Source organism: Vulpes vulpes, unplaced genomic scaffold (assembly GCF_048418805.1).
Source record: "Vulpes vulpes isolate BD-2025 unplaced genomic scaffold, VulVul3 u000000678, whole genome shotgun sequence".
In the NCBI taxonomy this organism is placed as follows: domain Eukaryota; kingdom Metazoa; phylum Chordata; class Mammalia; order Carnivora; family Canidae; genus Vulpes; species Vulpes vulpes.
The window spans coordinates 1033131-1039194 of NW_027325803.1; positions in this window are offsets into that span (position 1 = coordinate 1033131).

The window sequence follows — 6064 nt, forward strand, 5'->3', positions numbered from 1 at the left end:
CTGTGGAGGCGTCACACACACTTAACTGCCTCTGTCCTTGGAGCCCCGGAAGCACTCCGTGGAGCTCCTGGCTGATGGGATCCGAGGCACAAATGGGATCCGAACCCCCATCTCCTGAGCAGTGCACTGCCTGCCAAGCTGTGGGCTGGAGCCCAGGCAGGTTCCGCATCCCACCCGGCTCCTCACACCTCAGGAGCTGGCCCTCTCTCCCCCTGCACCCATCCCCGCAGGCTCCCCTTCCCTCCACTTTCCAGAGAGGCCTGGCCTGGCCAGGCTTAGGGCCTCAGGCCTCTCAGCCTTGCGGGGGAGAAGGGGGCGGTGGGGGGGGCATCGGGTGGGGGGTGGATTAAATGGTGGTGATGGCAGTGTGGATGCAGGAGGGCTTGAGTGGGGATGGGGTACAGGGCAGGAGCGGGGGTGAGGGCTGCATGCACTGGGGTGGCTGGAGATGCAAGGGGCAACTGGCGGGCAGGACACAAAGTTTGTGCCCTAGCCTCAGTTTGGCTTTTCAGCCCCTAGGGCAGTGACGAGGGCTGGGCTGGGGTCTGCGCCTTAGAAGCCCTGGGGCTCCTGCGGTGGGAGGCGGGGAGGGGTTCGGAGGCTGTTGGGAGGGGGTGGGCAGACTAGGGCCGCAGGGAATGCAGAGGAAGGAACCTTGCCCTCTCCCGGGGCCTTTCTTCTCTTTGTTCTTTTCTGGCCTGCCCCTGGCAGTAGGGACAGGGCCTTTTGGGGTGTGTGGGAGATTTGGGACAGCCCCCCCCTTCCCCCCCCCCCCCCCCGTCTGAGTCTAAGCCCAGCTCCCACAGAACTCGAATCACCCCCCCCCCCATGGCACCCCCTCCCTGTCCGTCTGCCCTGTGCTTTCCTGGGCCAGCCCCCCACAACCCTGGCTGGGTCTTTCCCCCCCACATCCAGCCTTTCCAGATTGACCAAGGCAACAGCAAGTGTGTGGGGCCAGGAGCCTGGGCATCTGGGGGGCCTGGAAGGGCTCTGGGCTGGGGGCAGGGACGTGGGTCCCCGCCCTCATGATCCTGGGCGGGCCTTGCCTTCCCTGAGACTCATTCTCCTTGTTTGTAAGAAGGGGCTGGATCAGGGCTTCTGTGGGGCCCCTTCCTCCCACAGTTCTGGGTTCTAAGACCAACTTGCTTTGTCTTGGAGGGACCTCAGGGCCTACTCGTGGCCTTGTCTACCTCCTCGGAGGCCCACCCAGCCCGTGGTGGGGAGGGGGACGAAGGGTGGGTTTCAGGAGCAGCTAGGAAGGGGGGGCCTCCAGCCCGGCCCCACCTGCTTGGCTGGGTGACCTCCAGTGAGGTCCCTGCTCTCTCTGGACTTTAGCAGGCTCCCTTTTTCCAGTCGGGGTGCTCTCGGTACCCAGATGGGCCTTTGGGAGAAGACTCGAGGGACAGAAGACGCTCCTTTGTCTCTGCAGAGGCAGCAGCAGGGCTGGACAGGAGGAAGCTGTGGCGGGGAGGCATGAACCGAGCGCTTGTAAATCCCACGTAAATGAGCGGGCTGGCAGGCCGGGCACAGGACCCCTGGCCTGTGCTCCCCCGTGGCCGAGGAGCGCGTGGGCCCTGCACCGCGGGGCCGTGTGGGCCGCGTGGGCCGTCCGGCTGGGCCTGCAGGTGCCGAGGGCCACCTGACACCCCAATATCGGCCCCTTGAGGCGCCAGCCAGGCCTGCGCTGCCTTCTGTCTTGTGCATCACCCCCTGCCGCCCCAAGGGGAGGACGTGTGTGCTGTTGAAGACCAAGGCTCCGCTCCGTGGGGGCAGCTAGAGGGAACAGAGACCCCTTCATAACTAGAGGGGCCCCTGAGGCTTACCCTGGGGGCCCGTCTCCCCTGGGGGAGGCCGCTGCCTTCTAGTCTCTCTGGGGCCGGGTCCCTGACCTGCCATGGACAGCCCCGCACACCCCTGCCTTCTCGATGCTCAGGTGGGGTCTCCTGCCCACCTTTGCTCCTGTGGGTCTCTCCCCTGGAAGGCCAGGAGCAGGGTGACCCCAGGCAGACACTGCAGACCGACTTTGAATCCTTCAGACAAGTCCTCGACTGTCCCTTCCACCAGCACCACTGATGCTGCGGCCTGCTCCATCCTGGGCTTCGGACTGGGAGTGCGTCCCTGGGGTCCTGGCCCAGGAAGGCTTGGCCGCCGCCCCTGGGACCCTGGAAGCCTGGTCGGGGAAGTAGAAGTGGGGCTGGCTGGGGACCGTGCCAGTGACGATCCTGGGAGGGGGGTACCCGACCCATGGCGGTGGGGGAGGGTGGCTTGAGTGGGCCTTAGGGGACAAGGAAAAGTCCCCGGGGTGGGGAGGTCACCGGAGAATGGAAAAGGGAACGGCATTTGCGGAGGCCTGGAGTGTCCTGGGCTTGGCTGGAGTAGTGTGAGCTCCGGGAGGACAGGGAGGCTCCTGTCAGTTTGAGTGGCACCAGGGGCACCCGGGTGGCTCAGCGGTTGAGCGTCTGCCTTCGGCTCCTGGGCTCTGGGGTCGAGTCCCGCGTCGGGCTCCCTGCATGGAGCCTGCCTCTCCCTCTGCCTGTGTCTCTGCCTCTCTCTGTTTCTCAGGAATAAATAAAGAACATCTTTAAAAAATTTTTTTTGGGGGTGGCGGCTGCATCTCTAGCACGGAGAATGGTGCCTGCAACACATTCCTGTTGAAACCATGGATGAAAGAGGAGAGAGCATCTGAAAGTACAATCAATTGCTCTGTCAGTGCAGCTCCTGGAAGCGAAGGCCCCAGATCCCCACCCTGCAGGGACCAGGGAGCCACTGAAGGAGTTCGAGCAAGAGGAGGGTGATGATGACTATAGTGCTGGTGAGGATACTGGGGGCCGGATGGGGGCCCCCAGTGCCCACGTGTCATCCCTGCCTGCCTCTTCCCAAGCTCACCCCCTCTCCCATCCCCAGCCATTTCCAGCTGCCTCTGTGGCCCAATTTTAGCCTCTCATTGTCTGGAAAAGCAAGTGGAGCGTCTGGGCTGGGCCCTCCCCGTCGGGGTTCCGGCCAGGAGGTCTGTGGGTGTGGGTCAGTGGAATGAGGCTGAAATAGTTCACTCAGGCTCAGGAAAACACTTTTATGTTGATATTGGTCAACTCTGGGACGAGTCGTCCTCGGGAAAACAAAACAAAAACAACACTACATTCCCAGGATCCCCAGTGGCCACAGACCACAGGAGAGGAAAGAGCACAGAACCACACCCGGGAAGCACCGTCCTGTGGGCATGCGGGGGCCTCCCTGCAGGATGGCGCCCATGCCAGGATGGCCGAGTCAGCACCTGAATAAAGTCCCGAAGTCCTGGGCTCCCACTCTGGTGCTTCATTCAGATTGGGCTGAATGGGCTCAGAGGGCTTAGGCCGGGGTGGACACACGCTTGGGGCTGGGCTGAGAGCGTGTGGGCTGACGCAACCTGCAGCCTACCCCGCTCAGGGGGCTGACTCACGCCCAGAGCAGACATAACTAACCAAGGGGGGCATTTCTTGCTTCTGAGCTCAGAGAAATGATTTCCTCTGGAACCACATTCTTCAAGCTCTACGGCTTATCTGAATTGAGAAGTGTCATAAGTCTAAAAGATGTAAATGGATTTTGAAGGCGTAATAGGGAAAGAAGGTTATTGATACGTTGTCACATTGGTTACACTGGGAAATGAAAATGTTTTGGATATATTGGGTCAAATAAAATATATCGTAGAAGTTCACCTCACCAGTTCCTCTTGACTTCTACTGATTGTGACTCTGGAAAAACTGAAAATATTCAGTGTGGCTCACAGATATTTCTACTGGGCAGCATTGCTATAGAGTATGTGCTCTGTGAGGACAGGGAATGTTGTCCTTTTTTTTTTTTTTAAATATTTATTTATTTGAGAGAGTGCGAGTGGCGGGAGGGAAAGAGGGAGAGGGAGAGTCTCAAGCAGACTCCCTGCTGAATGCAGGGCTGGACCCCACGACCCTGAGATCATGACTCAAGCTGAAATCAAGAGTCAGACGCTTAACCGACTGAGCCACCCAGGCCCCCCTCTCTCTGCATAGCAGGTGCTCAATAATTATTTGTGGAATGAGCGACGAATGAATGACTCCTTGTTCTTCAGGGAACCACCACCAACTAATCAGAACGCATTTGCTACCCTGAGCTTGCACAGTAGCTCCAGCACGGGGCTAAAATGCCCATTTGTGCCCTCCCAATTTTAGAGCATGTATCATCCTCTCTGGACCCTTCCAAAACCCAGAAGGGGCAACTGGAGGTGGACTTGGGTGATAGCTCTTCTCTGCCACTGGTCCCCTTGAAGGGGAACTTCTGGTTCCTTCTGATGAGGCAGTAGGACAGCATGTAAATGATATGGAAAACACCTGTTAGGGGCATTTGCCTCCCTGGGGTGCTGGGGATGCTTCTGGTCTACTTCCTGGACCCAGCCCCTGGTCCCTAGGGACAAAACAGGACGCTCTTGAGCTCCCGGGGGGCAACTGGGGCCACTTGAGTCTTTCCCCAGCGAGCAAGGGCTATAGCCTGGAGCATCCTTGTGTCTCCATCCAGCAGGAGCCTAAAAATAGGCTGCAGTTCCAGCCTCCCCCACAGCCGCCCGCGCCGAGCCGGGCCCTGCGCCTGCCAGCTCGTGCAGGCACGGCCCAGATTGTCTGCACAGTGTGCCCCAGCTCCCGACCCCCGGCTCCTCGGCCTCGGTCCCATCCTGACCCCTGAGGACCTGAGCTCAGGGTTCCCACTGTCAGGCCTGCAGAGGGTCTGCTTACTGCTTTGCCCTCCCAAGCAGTCTGGACCCCAAGCCCTGGACCTCCAAACCCTACGTCTGGTCCACTTTCCCGTCCTTGAGGGGATGTTGAGGGTGCTCCAGGCAATGGAACCAGCAAGCACAAAACCAAGTAGTTCTGCTACGGTTTGTGGCAAAGGAGAAGCTGTGGGAAGGACCAGTAGGACAAGCTGGAGCACGGGCCAGGCACAGGCTGGAAGCCCCCCTGCCATGCGTGGGTCCTCCGGCTGGCTCTGTCCTGGCCTGCACAGAGGGGCCGCCCAAACGGGAGAGCCATTGCCATGCTGTCCACACTGTGTGTAGAGCCCCGGGGGCTACTCATCTCTCCAGTTTGGCCCAACCATACCTCTGATTTGTGGGAAGCCCTGGAGCCTTCCAGCTCTGAGTTCTGGGGTTCCTGCCTGCTGATAAAGCTGCAGGTGGGCCAGCAGGGCTCCCCACCAATGCCCAGAGACAGGAGACAGCCTGGAGCGCCAGGAAGGGCCAGCACCAGGACCTTCATGGCTTGGTGTCCGGCTGGGGCTCATCCCCTCACTCTGAGGTTAGACCATCACTGTTGGGAGCACATCCTGCTCTGAGTCTGAAGAGTGGGGTTGGGGGCCCCACTCTGTGGAGGGCCTTCCTGGTGGCAAGAGTGAGTGAGCAGGTGACGCTGTTGGCCCATGACGGTTTCCCCAGTCTGAGCTGAGCAGGGTCCCAGCTGCAGGAAGTGGGGGCAGCGGAAGTTACTTTTTCCTCTTCGGGAGGTTGACTCTCAGGGAAATGCTGAGTTCACGGGGCGGACCTTCCTAAAGCTGCCCTAAAGGGTTCCGGGAATCCTATTACCAAAGCTGCCTCTTGCCCCAACATCTGATAGACTGGCCAGAGCCCTGGGAGGCAGAGTGCCAGGGTGGGCATTGCTGCTCCCCAGTAGAAGATGGGAGGCTGGCTCCTGGGAGGGGAGCTTCCTGCCCCGAGCTGCACAGCCCACGAGAGCCCAGAACCCAGGACTCTTGCCTTTTCCCACCCTTACATGACACCTGCCCCCAAGGAAGCAGAGGAGGGTGTGATCTAGATGGTTCTTGGCCACGGTAAAGGTGCTGGGGAGGTTTTGAGGTTTTCTTACTCCTATCACTGGGCTCATTTCCCAGTAGAGGGGGGCCGTCCTCAGGGTGAGTATTGGCCACCACGAGGTGTCAGGTTTAGGACATTCACCTCTGGCTATGAGGCATGTCAGAGGTGCTCCCCTCCCCTGGCTGCACCCTGGAAGGCATCCTTGGAATCCTAGACCCATTTTTCAGCTTGAGGAAACCACAACCCTTGAAAAAG